The sequence below is a fragment of the Scyliorhinus torazame genome, chromosome 5 (genome assembly GCF_047496885.1).
Source record: "Scyliorhinus torazame isolate Kashiwa2021f chromosome 5, sScyTor2.1, whole genome shotgun sequence".
NCBI classification, from domain to species: Eukaryota; Metazoa; Chordata; class Chondrichthyes; order Carcharhiniformes; family Scyliorhinidae; genus Scyliorhinus; species Scyliorhinus torazame.
In genome coordinates, this window is record NC_092711.1 from 145170329 (window position 1) to 145187265 (window position 16937).

Here is a 16937-nt window from a genome sequence, read left to right on the forward strand (position 1 = left end):
CTTGTTCTGAGCAAGATCGGACTGTCCTATGAAGAGAGACTGGGGAACCTGGGCCTCTTTTCTCCAGAATTTTGAAGAATGAGAGGGGATTTCATTGAAACTTATAAAACCCATAAAGGAATAGACAGGAATAGACAGGGTAGGTGCAGGTGAGATGCTTCCCCTGGTTGGGGAGTCTGGAACCAGGGGACCCAATTTCAAAGTAAGGAGGAAGCCACTTAGGACCGGTCTCGGAGGTGACATTTCTTTACTCAGAGGGTTGTGAATCTTTGGAATTCTGTACCCCAGAGAGCTGTGGGAGCTCAGTCATTGAGTGTGTTTAAAGCAGAGACTGACAAATTTCTAAATACCAATAACACAAATGGATATGGGGATAGTGTGGGGGAAAAGGCATTGAAGTGGATGATCAGCCATGATCGTATTGAATATTGGAGCAGGCTCGATGGGCTGAATGGCCAACTCCTCCTCCTCTGTTCCAATGATATAAAGATAGGTAGGAAAGTAAATTGTGAAGGGGACATAAGGAGGTTAAAAAGGTATACGTTAAACGAGTGGAATAAAATCTGCCAAATGGAGAATAACGTGGGAAAATGTTTTGTCCATGTTGGCCAGAAGAATAAAAAATCTTATTATCTAAATGGTGAGAGATTGCAGAGCTCTGAGACTCAGAGGGATCTGGGTGTCCAAGAGCATAAATCACAAAAGGCGAGTATACAGGTACAGCAAGTAATTAGGAAAGCTAATAGAATGTTATTGCTTATTGTGGGGGAATTTGTCTCACTAACTTGATAGAGTTTTTAGAGGAGGTCACTAAGATGATTGATGCAGGTAGGGCAGTGGATGTTGTCTATATGGACTTCAGTAAGGCCTTTGACAAGTTCCCTCATGGTAGACTAGTACAAAAGGTGAAGTCACACGGGATCAGGGGCGAGCTGGCAAGGTGGATACAGAACTGGCTAGGCCATAGAAGGCAGAGAGTAGCAATGGAAGGATGCTTTTCTAATTGGAGGGCTGTGACCAGTGGTGTTCCACAGGGATCAGTGCTGGGACCTTTGCTCTTTGTAGTATATATAAATGATTTGGAGGAAAATGTAACTGGTCTGATTAGTAAGTTTGCAGACGACACAAAGGTTGGTGGAATTGCGGATAGCGATGAGGACTGTCGGAGGATACAGCAGGATTTAGGTTGTTTGGAGACTTGGGCGGAGAGATGGCAGATGGAGTTTAATCCGGACAAATGTGAGGTAATGCATTTTGGGAGGTCTAATGCAGGTAGGGAATATACGGTGAATGGTAGAACCCTCAAGAGTATTGAAAGTCAAAGAGATCTAGGAGTACAGGTCCACAGGTCATTGAAAGGGGCAACACAGGTGAAGGTAGTCAAGAAGGCATACGGCATGCTTGCCTTCATTGGCCGGGGCATTGAGTATAAGAATTGGCAAGTCATGTTGCAGCTGTATAGAACCTTAGTTAGGCCACACTTGGAGTATAGTGTTCAATTCTGGTCGCCACACTACCAGAAGGATGTGGAGGCTTTAGAGAGGGTGCAGAAGAGATTTACCAGAATGTTGCCTGGTATGGAGGGCATTAGCTATGAGGAGCGGTTGAATAAACTCGGTTTGTTCTCACTGGAACGAAGGAGGTTGAGGGGAGACCTGATAGAGGTATACAAAATTATGAGGGGCATAGACAGAGTGGATAGTCAGAGGCTTTTCCCCAGGGTAGAGGGGTCAATTACTAGGGGGCATAGGTTTAAGGTGAGAGGGGCAAGGTTTAGAGTAGATGTACGAGGCAAGTTTTTTACGCAGAGGGTAGTGGGTGCCTGGAACTCGCTACCGGAGGAGGTGGTGGAAGCAGGGACGATAGTGACATTTAAGGGGCATCTTGACAAATACATGAATAGGATGGGAATAGAGGGATACGGACCCAGGAAGTGTAGAAGATTGTAGTTTAGTCGGGCAGCATGGTCGGCACGGGCTTGGAGGGCCGAAGGGCCTGTTCCTGTGCTGTGCATTTCTTTGTTCTTTGTAATTCAATACAAAAGTAGGGAGGTTATGCTTCAGTTATACAGGACATCAGCGAGACCACATCTGGAGCACTGTGTACAGTATTGCTCTCATTTAAGGAATGATGTAAATGTGTTGGAAGCAGTTCAGAGAAGGTTTACTGGACTCATACCTGGAATTGGAGTCTGGTCTTATGAGGAATGATTGGACAGGGTGGGCTTGTGTCCGATGGAGTTTAGGTGACTTGATTGAACCGTATAAGATCCTGAGGGGCCTTGTCAGGGTGGATGTGGAAAGCTTGTTTCATCTTGTGGGAGAATCTAGAAATTGGAGTCACGCAAAAAGTAATAACCTGCCCACTTAAGGCAGAGAACATTTTCTCTCCCGAGGGTCGCGAGTCTTTGGAACTCTCTTCCTCAAAGGGCAATGGAAACAGAGTCTGTGAATATTTTTAAGGCAGAGCGAGCTAGATTCTTGCCAAGAAGGTGAAAGGTTATCGGTGGGTCAGCGGGAATGTGGTTTTGAGGTTACAATCAGATGAGCTGGGAACTTACTGAATGGTGGAGCAGTCTCGAGGGGCCGAGTGGCCTACTCCTGCTCCTAATCCGTATGTTATCACATCATTTATAATAGATTGTAGCATTTTCAATCCTACTGATGTCAGGCTAATGGGTCTGTGGTTCCCCGTTTTCTCTCCCTCCTTAAATCGTGGGGTTACATTTACCACCTTCCAATCTGCAGGAACCATTCCAGAATCTATGGAATTTTGAAAGATGACCACCAATGTATCCACTATTTCTACAGCCGCCTCTTTCAACACTCTGGGATGGAGAGCAGCAGCTTTTGGGATTTATTAACTTTCAACCACATTAATTTCTCCAGTACTACTTTTTCACTAATACTAATCTCTTTCAGTTCCTCGTGCTCACTGGTCCCTTGCTTCTCGAGTGTTTTTAGGACAATTCTGTATCTTCCTCCGTGAAGACAAACACACATTGTTTAGTTTCTCTGCCATTTCCTTATTCCCCATTATAAACTCTCCTGTCTCTGCCTGGAATGGACCCACATTGGTCTTTGCTAATCTTTTCCTTTTCACATTCTTAAAGGAGCTTTTCCAGTCGGTTTTTATGTTTCTCGCCAGTTTGCTCTCATTCTATTTCCTTTTGATCAGTTTATTGATCCTTCTTTGCTGAAACAAATTCTCAAACCTAAACTTACACTTATTTTGGCCACTTTATGAGCCTCTTCCTTTGATCTAATGGATTTTTAATATTTCTTGTACGCCACAGTTGCATCAATTTTCCTGTCTCAGATTCCCTGAGAGAGAAAAAGAGAGAACGAAAGGCAGCCCTGGATGTAATTGAAACAGGAACAATAAGAGCAGAATCCATCACGGTAATCAATTGTGAACTTGTTAGTGTCTCAGCAGGGACGAGGAAACACAGAAACCCTTCCCACACTGAGAGCAGGTGAACGGCCTCTCCCCAGTGTGAACTCTCTGGTGTGTCTGCAGGCTGGACAACTGAGTGAATTCCTTCCCACACACAGAGCAGGTGAACGGCTTCTCCCCAGTGTGAACAAGCTTGTGTCTCCGCAGGTTGGATAAATGAGTGAATCCCTTCCCACATGGAGAGCAGGTGAACAGCCTCTCCCCAGAGTGAACTCGCTGATGTATCCGCAGGTTGATTAACTGAGTGAATCCTTTCCCACACTGAGTGCAGGTGAACGGCCTCTCCCCAGTGTGAATTTGCTGATGTAAATTCAGATGAGATAACTGAGTGAATCCGTTCTCACAGTGAGAGCAGGTGAATGGCCTCTCCCCAGTGTGAATGCGTCGATGAATCTCCAGCGCAGATGGGGCTCTGCATACCTTCCCACAGTCCCCACATTTCCACTGTTTCTCCATATTTTGGGTCTCCTCGAGTCTCTCCAGGTTGGACTATCAGTTGAAGCTTTGACCACACACACAGAACACGTGTACGGTCTCTCCCCGCTGTGAATGGTGCAATGGTTTTTCAGGCTGTGTAACTGGTTAAAGCTCTTTCCCCAGTCAGTGCTCTGGAACACTCTCACTCGTGTGTGTGTGTCTCGGGGCTTTTCCAGTCACACTGATGTTTAAAATCTTTTGAAGCCAACAAGTTGGGCAGGCATGACTCCTTCTAGATAATGGCTGATGAATCGAGTGACTGTCAGATCTAGACGTGATGTTTGAGATTTCTGTCTGTAAATCCTATCCTTTTAACATCCTGTAAAAGGAGTTTACAAAAGACATCATTGTCAGTACAGGATAGAAATTCAGAACAGACAATTCTAGTTTCTCTGGAACATTCTTTTCTCTCTTGTTCCCCCAAAAGCTGTAAATCTCCATCCCACACACTCTCCCTCCATTCTCACTCTGCTATATCTAATGTTCGTTCACCCTCCCAATTCTCCTGAAGGTGCTGATTCAGGCTGATTGACAGATCCATGCTCACTGCTTCCTGTCCTGGACACGGAGATCATAACAAACAGGAGCTGCAGTCGACCTTAAAGCCTATCGAGCCTGCTCAACCATTCAATGGGATCATTGGCCGATCTACCTCAGCACCATTTCCCCACACTATCCCCCATATCCCTTGATATGTTCAATATTGAGAAACCAGTCAATCTCTGTCTTGAAAATACTTGATGACTGAGGCTCCACAGTCCTCTGGGGTAGAGAATTCCAAAGCTTCACTACATTGTCTTTAAATTCATTGACGGTCCCAGCCCCGTGTCACTGTCCATGTGGAGTCTGCACATTCTCCCGTGTCTGCGTGGGTCTCACCTCCACAACCCTAAAAGATGTGCAGGGTCAGTGAATTGGCCATGCTAAATTGCCACTTATTTGGGGGAAAAGGAATTGGGTACTCTGAATTTTTTTTAAAAAATAAATTAATTTACGGGATTTGGGTGTCACTGGTTAGGCCAGTATTTGTCGCCCATCCCTAGTTGCCCTTCAGATTGTGGTGGTGAGTGGCCTCCTTGCACACCCACTGTGCTGTTAGGGAGGGAGTTCCAGGATGTTGCCCCAGCGACAGTGAAGGAACGGCGATATATTCCCAAGTCGGTCTGGTGAATGACTTGGAAGGGAACCTCCAGGTGGTGGGGTTCCCAGGTATCTGCTGCTCTTGTCCTTCTAGATAATAGTGGTCGCTTTGCTGAGCACCTTAGGTCTGTGCACATTCAGGACCCTGACCTTCCCATTGCTTGCCATTTTATTTATTTATATAAATTTGGAGTACCCAATTCATTTTTTCCAATTCAGGGACAATTTTACGGTGCCAATCCTCCTACACTGCACATCTTTGGGTTGTAGGGGCAAACGCCAAGCAGACACGGAGAAAATGTGCATACTCCACGTGAACAGTGACCCAGAGCTGGGATCGAACCTGGGATCTCGGTGCCGTGAGGCAGCAGTGATTAACCACTGTGCCATCGTGCTGTCCCCGCTCGCCATTTTAACACAAGACCCTGCTCCCATGTCTGCCCTTGGCTTGTTGCAATGTTCCAGTGACGCTCAACACAAACTGGAGGAACAGCATATCATCTTCCGGTTAGGAATGCTACAGCCTTTCGGTCTCAACATCAAATTCAACAACTTCACCCCCACCTCAACCCACTTGTTTTCTTTCCATTTCATTTGAACTGTCTATTACCTTTTATTTCTTTCTTGTCTTTCTTCATATATATATTTGCCCCTCACTCTTTCCCCCTATCTTATCCCCCCTTTCTTTACCTTTTGTCCTCTTTGCTTCCCCCTTCACCCCTTCTTCTCATTTTACCTCTCTCCCAACCATGCCCCCCTCCCCCCACATCTGCATCTGTCACAGCTTACCCTCTGATTTTAGTTTCTCTGCTGTTTGGTCTTTCACACTTTTATTCTCTCTGGGGACTGCCATTATAATCTTTATTTTATTAATAATCTTTATTGTCACAAATAGAATTACATTAACACTGCAATTAAGTTACTGTGAAAAGCCCCTAGTCGCCACATTCCGGCATGTGTTCGGGTACACAGAGGGAGAATTCAGAATGTCCAAATTACCTAACAGCACGTCTTTTGGGAATTTTGGGAAGGAACCGGAGCACCCGGAGAAAACCCACACAGACACGGGGAGAACGTGCATACTCCGCACAGTGAGCCAAGCCGGGAATTAAACCTGGGACCCTGGCGCTGGGAAACCACAGTGCTAACCACTGTGCTACCCTTTAGTACTCTTTTTCCATTTTTTCTGTGGTCCTGACTCATCTGTCTTTCCCTCGCCCGACAGTATAAATATCTCCCACTTTCTGTCCTTTTTACCTTTGACAAAGGGTTACCTGGGCTGGAAAATATTCGCTCTTTTCTCTCCTTACAGATGCTGCCAGACTGGCTGAGATTTTCCAGCATTTTCTCTTCTGGAAATATATAACGTAGGTACAGTACTATATTACACAACTAGAAATAATAATAAATGTGCTTTATTACAGAACCAATAATATATCTAATCTGTACAATATAACACTACACATATTTCAATCCAACATTAATTTACTGTCCCTTAAATGTCAGCCATCTCCTGGGGAAACCAGCCCATTAATTGTGAACACTAGGAAAGAGACCATCAGGGGCAGCAAGGTAGCACAGTGGTTAGGCCAGTTGCTTCACAGCTCCAGGGTACCAGGTTCGATTCCTGTCTGTGCAGAGTCAGCACGTTCTCCCCGTGTCTGCGTGGGTTTCCTCCGGGTGTTCCGGTTTCCTCCTACAGTGCAAAGATGTGCAAGTTAGGTGGATTGGCCCTTAGTGTGCAAAAAGTTTAGGTGAGGTTACTGGGTTTCGGGGATGGGGTGGGCTAAAGTGGGATGGTCTTTCCAAGGGTCGGTGCAGACTCAATGGGACAATTGGCCTCCTTCTGCACTGGAAATTCTATGAATCCTTTTAGCCAGTCAAATAAATGTGTCGAGCTGAGGGAGCAAAGGATGTCAATGTCTTTAAGAGAGAGAGAGAGAGACCTGGGCCAAGCTTTGCAGAGTCTGCACCCTCCCTGGATTCACTGCCTTTCCCTTCAGTTGCTGCAAGTGACCAATTGAAGGTGAGAATGAGAAAAGAAATGGAAAGGGGGGGGGGGGGGGGGAAAGGAAGTGTTTTACTCACAGATGTTGCGCACAGCAGGACTTTTCAGTCTGAATGAAGCTGGAACGTCATTAACACAATGCCCGCACTCTGATTGGTTGGAGGACCAGAGTCCTTCCGGTCCTCCAACACTTCCCATTGGTTTCTGGCCAACTGAAAACATAAGCAACGGATGTCACGTGATCATTGATGCCCTTTTGACCTCAATTGGAATAACCGTCACTACGCATGCGCAGCATCTCCTCTCCTTTGGACATGGGGGACTATGAGAGACTCAGTCGCCAGTACCCATCCGGAGCCCAATCTCCAAACCCCTGGGACTGGGATGAAAGTGGGAGTGGAGGGCAGGGACCCCATTCCGGACACAAAGTACATGTAACTGGGTTCGATTGGGTTTGAATCTGACGTCCCCCTTAGAAAACAGTTTGTTAACTTCAGACATCTGGGTGACATATTGGGGAGGGCAATAGGTGAGAGTGAAATTGAACCCGAGAGTCAGCACCTTCAGGGGATGAGAATTGGGGGGAAAGCAGGAGGAGGATAGTGGGATGAATTAGTGTTACAATCAATAGGGAGGGAGTGTGTGGAGGCAGAGACAGAGAGAAGCAGTATTTTCTGTCACATGATCATGAGCTTGGACAATTTTAACAAATCATCTGTGAAACCCGGATTTGCAATGTCCCTGTGAATCACCTTGGGAAATTTAATTACATTAAATGTGCTGTATAAATGCAAATTAATCTGGTTATTGAAGATTGACACTTGAGCTCCTCCACTACCCAGACCACAAAGTCACCGATCATGGACAGTCTGATTAACCAGCTTATTCACACAGTTCAGACCAGCCCACCCATTCTCAGTGCATCTGCTTTGCTCAGGCTCCTTGTAACTCCATCCCTGCTCTCACTGCGCTGAGCTCAAGTGCGAACAAAGCATTTATGTCTTCAGATTTTTAGCGTGAGAGGTTAAACCTATCAGGAGACGATGAATAGGCCGGGTCACTGCTCTCTTCACAATACAAAGCTTTGGGGCTAATGGAGGGCTGTAAATTATGAAAGATTTTGATACACAGGGAGAATGTTTTCACTTGTAAGGGTAAGAGCAAAACTAGAGGCTATCAATGTGAGATAATCTAATCAGGAATTCAAGAGAAATTTCTTCCCCAGAGAGTGGTGGGAATGTGGAACTCGCTACCACAGGGATTGGTGGAGGTGAATAACATTGATATATTAATGGGGAAGCTGGATGAACACATGAGGGAGAAATGAACAGACGGATACACTGATCGAGTCAGATGGGAAAGCATGAGAGGAGGCTCAGGTGAAGTCTAAACACTGGCATGGATTGGTTGGGCTGTTTCTATGTTGTATATTCAATGTAATTTAGCCTGGTATTGCCTTTAACTCTCACATAGTCGATTCCGGGTTAAAGAGAAACAGTTTCATTCCCAGAAAAACATTTCAGCTCTTGTCCAATTAATGCCTCTTGTCAGCCAGGTGTCCGTGTAAGGAGTCAAGGTATTCAATGCAACTACAAAGATCTCCTGTAATTTGTAACAACATATCTTTGAAGAGACAATCTTTTTTTCAAATGGACTGGATTAGTTAAATTTATTAGGTTTTAATCAATTCTTTAAAGTGCTTGATTATCAGACAGTCTTATTCAAATCGGAGAGTTTGTTTTATACAAGACAAAGTAGGCACATGATCAGCACCCCATTCACCATCTCCACCATATAAAATATATATATATATATATTATTAAACTTTTTTACCAGCACAATTTTTTCCCCTTACAAACAACCCCCCCCCACCCCCCCGTAACAAAATAACACGAAATCGCACTGAGCAAGAAATATACATGGCAAAATGGTATATTTACATAGCTTTATACAGTGGCTCTCTCCCGCACGTGCCAGTTTCCCCCACCCTTCATGTTATCTCCTGCTCATCCATCACCCCAAGTAATCCCCCATTCCCGCCCCCCCCCCGGCCAGGTTGCTGCTGCTGCTGACCGACCTTCCTCTAACACTCCACGAGATAGTCTAGGAATGGTTGCCACCGCCTGTAGAACCCCTGCGCAGACCCTCTCAAGGCAAACTTAATCCTCTCCAGCTTTATGAACCCAGCCATGTCGTTTATCCAGGCCTCCACGCTAGGGGGCTTCGCCTCCTTCCACATTAGCAAGATCCTTCGCCGGGCTACTAGGGACGCAAAGGCCAGAATGCCGGCCTCTTTCGCCTCCTGCACTCCCGGCTCGTCCACTACTCCAAATATTGCTAGCCCCCAGCTTGGCTTGACCCGGACTTTCACCACCTGAGATATTGCTCCCGCCACTCCTCTCCAGAACCCCTCCAGCGCCGGGCATGACCAAAACATATGGACATGGTTCGCCGGACTCCCTGAACACCTTCCACATCTGTCCTCTACCCCAAAGAACCTACTCAACCTCACCCCCGTCAAGTGCGCTCTGTGAACCATCTTAAATTGTATCAGGCTGAGCCTGGCACATGAGGAGGAGGAATTAACCCTACCCAGGGCATCAGCCCACAAACCTTCCTCGATCTCCTCCCCCAGCTCCTCCTCCCATTTACCCTTCAACTCTTCTGGTAGCGCTTCCCCCTCTTCTTTCATCTCTTGGTGTATTGCCGAAACCTTGCCCTCCCCGGCCCATACACCAGAGATCACCCTGGACCATCTCCACCATTGATACCCAGTGGCAGCAGTGTGTAGCATCTACAAGTGGCACAGTAGCACAGTGGTTAGCACCGTTGCTCACATCACCAGGAACCAACTTTGATTCAGGGCTTGGGTCATTGTCTGTGAGTAGCCTGCACATTCTCGTTGTGTCTGCGTGGGTTTCCTCCGGTTTCCTCCCACAAGTCCTGAAAGATGTGCTGTTAGGTGAATTGGACATTCTGAATTCTCCCAGTGTAACTGAACAGGCGCCGGTGTGTGGCAACAAGGGGATTTTCACAGTAACTTCATTGCAGTGTTATTGTAAGCCTACTTGTGACAATAATAATAAGATTATTATAATAAAGAATATTATTACCATCTCCCAACATTTATTTTCTGAGGGGCCTCTGTGGAGTTGAGGTTTGAATCAGATCAGCCGTGAACTTATTGAATGGTGGAGCAGGCTCGAGGGGCCAAGTGGCCTACTCCTGTTCCTAATTCGTATGTTATCACATCATTTATAATAGATTGTAGCATTTTCCCAACTACTGATGTCAGGCTGATGGGTCTGTGGTTCCCCGTTTTCTCTCCCTCCTTAAATATTGGGGTTACATTTACCACCTTCCAATCTGCAGGAACCATTCCAGAATCTATAGAATTTTGAAAGATGATCACCAATGTATCCACTATCTCTACAGCCGCCTCTTTCAACACTCTGGGATGTAGAGCAGCAGCTTTTGGGGATTTATTAACTTTCAACCACGCTAATTTCTCCAGTACTACTTTTTCACTAAGACTAATCTCTTTCAGTTCCTCGTGCTCACTGGTCCCTTGGTTCTCTAGTGTTTTGGGGACAATTTCTGTATCTTCCTCCGTGAAAACAGTCACACATTGTTTAGTTTCTCTGCCATTTCCTTATTCCCCATTATAAACTCTCCTGTCTCTGCCTGGAATGGACCCACATTGGTCTTTGCGAATCTTTTCCTGTTCACATTCCTATCGGAACTTTTCCAGTCGGTTTTCATGTTTTTCCCCAGTTTGCTCTCATATTCTATTTTCTCTTTATCAGTTTCTTGGTCCTCCTTTGCTGAATTCTGAAACAAGTTCCCAATCCTCAGGCTCACTACTATTTTGGCCACTTTATGAGCCTCTTCCTTTGATCTAATGGAATCTTTAACTTTTCTTGTTCGCCACGGTTGCATCACTTTTCCTGTCTCAGATTCCCTGAGAGAGAAAGAGAAAAGAGAACGAAATGCAGTCCTGGATGTAATTGAAGCAGAAACAATAACAGCAGAATCCATCACTGTAAACAATTGTGAACTCGTTGATGTCTCAGCAGGGACGAGGAAACACAGAATCCCTTCCCACACTGAGAGCAGGTGAACGGCCTCTCCCCAGTGTGAATTCGCTGGTGTGTCTGCAGGCAATTTGACTGAGTGAATCCTTTCCCACAATGAGAGCATGTAAATGGCTTCTCCCCAGTGTGAATTCGTTGGTGTGACTGCAGGTTCTCTAACCAAGTGAATCCCTTTCCACACTGAGAGCAGGTGAATAGCCTCACCCCAGTGTGAACTCGCTGGTGTCTCCTCAGGTCGGATAACTCACTGAATCCCTTCCCACACTGAAAGCAGGTGAATGGCCTCTCCCCGGTGTGAACTCGCTGGTGTTTTTTCAGGCTGGATACCTGAGTGAATCCCTTCTCACACTGAGAGCAGGTGTACAGCCTCTCCCCAGTGTGACTGCGTCGGTGAACTTCCAGCTCTGATGGGGATCTGTATCCCTTCCCACAGTCCCCACATTTCCACCGTTTCTCCATGTTTTGGGTCTCCTCCTGTCTCTCCAGGTTGGACAATCTGTTGAGGCCTCGTCGACACACAGAACACGTGTACGGTCTCTCCCCGCAGTGAATGGTGCGATGTTTTTTCAGGCTGTGTAACTAGTTCAGGCTTTTTCCACAGTCAGTGCTCTGGAACACTTTCACTCGGGTGGATGTGTCCTGGTGCTTTTCCAGTCACACTGATGGTTAAAATCTTTTGAAGCCATCAGGGCAAACATTTCTCCTTCTGGATTTAATGGCCGATGAACCGAGTGAGTCTGTCAGATCTAGACGTGATGTTTGAGATTTCTGTCTGTAAATTCTGTCCTTTTAACATCCTGTAAAAGGAGTTTACAAAAGACATCACAATCAGTACAGGATAGAAATTCAGAACAGATTATTTTAATTTCTCTGGAACATTCTTTCCTCTCTTGTTCCCCAAAAGCTGTAAATCTCCATCCCACACACTCTCTCTCCATTCTCACTCTGCTGTATCTAATATTCACCCTCCCAATTCTCCTGAAGATGCTGATTCAGGCTGATTGACAGATCCATGCTCACTGCTTCCTGTCCAGGACACAGAGATCATAACAAATAGGAGCTACAGTCGGCCATTCAGCCCATCGAGCCTACTCGACCATTCAATGAGATAATTGGCTGACCTACCTCAGCACCATTTTCCCAAACTATTCCCCAGTTCCCTCGATCTCTTCAATATCGAGAAACCTATCAGTGTCTGTCTTGAAAATACTTGATGACTGAGGCTCCACGGTCTCTGGGGGAGAGAATTCCAAAGTTTCACCACATCCTCGAGTGAAGAAATCCCTCCTCATCTCAGCTTTCTCTCCATTTTCCTGCCTTTTCCCCATAACCCTCGACCACCTCGCAGGTTTCGATGGGGGAGCGGTGATGGTGAGCGTGCCTTTTGTTTCTCTTTGTTTGTGCCTGAGAGGATGGGGGAGGGGTGGACTGTAAGGGCGGAGGGAAGTCAGCGGCCTTGGCCGGGGGCCACCATGCTGAATAGGCCGGTTAAACGGTCACATGTTTTTGCGCATTGGAGGAGCCTGAAGGCGGACGTTGTGTTCTTGCAGGAGACGATCCTGAAGTTGGGGGATCAGACGAGGCTGAGGAAGGGGATGGTGGGGCAGGGGTTCCACTCGGGGTTCGACATGAAGACGAGGGGGTGGCGCTGTTGGTTAATAAGAGATTGTTTTTTGGGCTGGGGGAGCATTGTGGCCGATCCGGTATGTGACGGTCAGTGGGTAGTTGGAGGGGATGCCGGTATTCCTGATTTATGTCCAGAATTGGGACGAGGTGGACTTTTATGAGGCGGGTGTTAGGGAAGATCCCGGACCTGGACAATGCACCGGATGATTATGGAGGGTGATGTCGATACGATCCTGGATCCGAGTTTGGATCGGTCGAGTTTTAAGTCGGGTGGAGGAGGGTCATGAAGTACATCAGGGGGCGGAACCACAGAGGTTTGGGAAGCCGAGGGCGAAGGAGTTTTCGTATTTCTCCCGTACGCACCGGGTGTATTCCCGGATCGACAGTTTGTTATGGACAAGGTGCTGTGGGCCGGGGTGGCCGACTCGGAGATTGTGGTTTCCGGCCACGCGCCGCACTGGGTGGATTTGCGGGAGGTGCAGGGGAAGGGGGGGGGGCAATGGCCGCAGTGGAGGTTAGACGTGGGGCTGTTGGCGAATGAGGGAGTGTGTGAGCAAGTGAGGGCTGCCACACGGGGCTATGTGCAGTTGAACGACACGCGGGAGGTCACAGCCACCACACTGTGGGAGGCACTTAAGGCAGTAGTTAGGGGGAGTTTATTTCGATCGATGTGCATAGGGAGAGGGTGGAGCGTGAAATGAAATGAAAAATGAAAATCGCTTATTGTCACAAGTAGGTTTCAAATGAAGTTCCTTTGAAAAGCCCCTAGTCGCCACATTCCGGCGCCTGTTCGGAGAGGCTGGTGAGGGACGAGGGCGAGGCTGGTAGGGGATACTCTGAGGGTGGATCAGAGGGACTCGGTGGCCCCGGAGGAGAGGTTGTTAAAGAAGAGGCAGAGGCTCCAGATGGAGTTTGGGTTGGTGTCCACGGGGCAGTTGCGGAGGGGCAGTGTATGAGTGGGGAAAAGACGAGCAGGCTGCTGGCCCATCAGCTGAGGAAGCAGGCAGCGGCGAGGGAGATTGGTACAGTGAGGAACGAGAGGGGCAAGGTGGTAACGGATCTGGAGGGGATGAATGGGGCATTTGAGGCCTTCTATAGGTGGCTGTACGAGATGGAGCCCCCGACCAGGGAGGAGGGGTCGAGACGGTTCCTGGATGGGTTGGAGTTCCCTAAGGTGGAGAGGGGAGAGGGTGCATGGGCTGAGGGAGGTCTGTGTGTGTATGTGTGTGTATGGGGCGGGGAGACCCCATGGGTGAAGGTGTTCCTGGAGACGGGATGGGAGGGGGCAGGGCGTTGCTGAAGGGGTTCTGGCAGGGGTTCTCGGATGTTATGGGTGTGGGGGTGGCCCCGGAGGTGGCGATATTCGGTGTGTCGGAGGATACGGGAGTCCAGGTGGGGAGAGAGGCCGATGTTTTGGCCTCCGCCTCCCTGATAGCCCGGAGATGGATTTTGTTGTGCTGGCGGGATTCGGAGCGGCAGGAAGCGGGAATGTGGGTGAGCGACCTGGCAGAATCCCTGCGGCTGGAGAAGGTCACGTTCGCTTTGTGGGGGACGGCAGAGGGGCTCACCCGGAGGTGGAAACCTTTCATTGATCATTCGGTGCTCACAAATGGTTTAAGGGTGTTGAATTTTGAGCTTGAGAGCGGGACTAGACAGGGCTGCTCTCTGTCTCCCTTGCTGTTTGCATTGGCCATTGAGCCCTTGCCGGAGGATATTAGATCTGATCATCGGATATCAGGACTGGGGGGTGGGGTGAGGCAGCACAAGATCACTCTGTGTGCAGATGACGGGCTGCTGTTTGTGTCGATCTCCAGTGTTTCAGTCCAGCCATTATTGGAGTAGTGGATAGATTTTTAAAAAAAGTATTTTTATTCAGATTTTAGCATTTTAACGTTTACAGCAGATAACAATTTCACAATTTACATGGATGATTTGGAGTTGGGGACCAAGGGCAATGTGTCTAAGTTTGCAGACGACACTAAGATAAGTGGTAAAGCAAAAAGTGCAAAGGATACTGGAAGTCTGCAGAGGGATTTGGATAGGCTAAGTGAATGGGCTAGGGTCTGGCAGATGGAATACAATGTTGACAAATGTGAGGTTATCCATTTTGGTAGGAATAACAGCAAAAGGGATTATTATTTAAATGATAAAATATTAAAACATGCTGCTGTGCAGAGAGACCTGGGTGTGCTAGTGCATGAGTCGCAAAAAGTTGGCTTACAGGTGCAACAGGTGATTAAGAAGGCAAATGGAATTTTGTCCTTCATTGCTAGAGGGATGGAGTTTAAGACTAGGGAGGTTCTGCTGCAATTGTATAAGGTGTTAGTGAGGCCACACCTGTAGTATTGTGTTCAGTTTTGGTCTCCTTACTTGAGAAAGGACGTACTGGCACTGGAGGGTGTGCAGAGGAGATTCACTAGGTTAATCCCAGAGCTGAAGGGGTTGGATTACGAGGAGAGGCTGAGTAGACTGGGACTGTACTCGTTGGAATTTAGAAGGATGAGGGGGGATCTTATAGACATATATAAGATTATGAAGGGAATAGATAGGATAGATGCAGGCAGGTTGTTTCCTCTGGCGGGTGAAAGCAGAACTAGGGGGCATAGCCTCAAAATAAGGGGAAGTAGATTTAGGACTGAGTTTAGGAGGAACTTCTTCACCCAAAGGGTTGTGAATCTATGGAATTCCTTGCCCAGTGAAGCAGTAGAGGCTCCTTCATTAAATGTTTTTAAGATAAAGATGGATAGTTTTTTGAAGAATAAAGGGATTAAGGGTTATGGTGTTCGGGCAGGAAAGTGGAGCTGAGTCCACAAAAGATCAGCCATGATCTAATTGAATGGTGGAGCAGGCTCGAGGGGCCAGATGGCCTACTCCTGCTCCGAGTTCTTATGTTCTTATAACATTACAAAATAAAACCAACACAAAACCCCCAAACCCACCCAACCCCCAACTCCCGAACCAACCGCCCCACCTCACTCCCTCCCCTCCCCTCCTCACTCCCTCCCCTCCCCACCTCCCCCCTAGCAGTTGACGGGCAACTCATTCATTTTAATGAAGACGATCCTCCCTCGCCATGAAATCCAAAGATCCGACCACCGGGCAAGGTCCCACCTAATAGTCACCATCAGCTGTGGAAAGTTGGCCCCATATAGCTGTCTGAAAGGGGGTGTCATTGACATTCCCAAATATTTAAATCCAAGGGGGACCATCCGAAGGGGAAGTTAGCAAGATGCGGGGCCTTATCCCTCAACCCCTCCCCACCGGCATTCAGTGACCCCCAGACTCCACTGGTCCCTTTGGAAGAGAAATCCAGAGAATCACAACCCTCTGAGGGAAGAGATGACTGTAAATATATAACGTAGCTACAGCACAATATTACACGATTGAAATAATAATATACTTCATTATAGAACCATAAACAATATATCTAATATGTACCAAATAACAACACTGGACATATCTCTGTCAGATATTAATTTACTGACCCCTTAAATATCATCATCTCCTGGGGAAACCAGCCCTTTAATTCTGAACTTCAGGAAACAGACCATTATTTTAGCCAAATAAATAAATGTGTCAAGCTAAGGGAGCAAAGGATGTCAATGTCTTTAAGACAGTAAGAAGTCTTACAACTCCAGGTTCAAGTCCAACAGGTTTGTTTCGATATCACTAGCTTTCGGAGCGCTAGTGAGAACAAACCTGTTGGACTTTAACCTGGTGTTGCAAGGCTTCTGACTGTGCTCACCGCAGACCAACGCCGGCATCTCCACATCACTGTCTTTAAGAGAGAGAGAGACCTGGGCCAAGCTTTCCAGAGTCTGCACCCTTCCTGGATTCACTTCCTTTCAATTGAAGGTGAGAATGAGAAAAGAAATGGAAAGGGGGAGAAAATAAAGTGTTTCACTCACAGATGTTGGAGACAGGAGGAGGTTTTACCTTCACTTCCGCTGTGACATCACAATGGAGCCCTCCCTGAATCAGCCAATAGGAATTACTCTATTCCGCGGAGTCGTCACTGGGTTCCAGTGCGCAGACGTGGGAGCCGCTCGGTGTTCTCCCCCCTGCCTGAGACTGCGCATGTCTAAAGGAGAGTGGATGCTGCGCATGTGCGGGGGAGCTCACTTCCTGACCTTCCT

General features: G+C 47.3%; 1 long non-coding RNA gene across 1 annotated transcript; it reads right to left on the reverse strand.

The window, feature by feature from the left end:
* Window positions 1-1836: 1836 nt before the first annotated feature.
* LOC140421984 (uncharacterized) lies at window positions 1837-16845 on the reverse strand. Its single transcript, XR_011947198.1, has 4 exons — window positions 16710-16845; window positions 10195-11972; window positions 6348-6425; window positions 1837-4252 (listed from the first exon to the last, which is right to left on the reverse strand). It is a non-coding gene; the product is annotated as an uncharacterized lncRNA (long non-coding RNA).
* Between the last annotated feature and the right edge of the window lie 92 nt (window positions 16846-16937).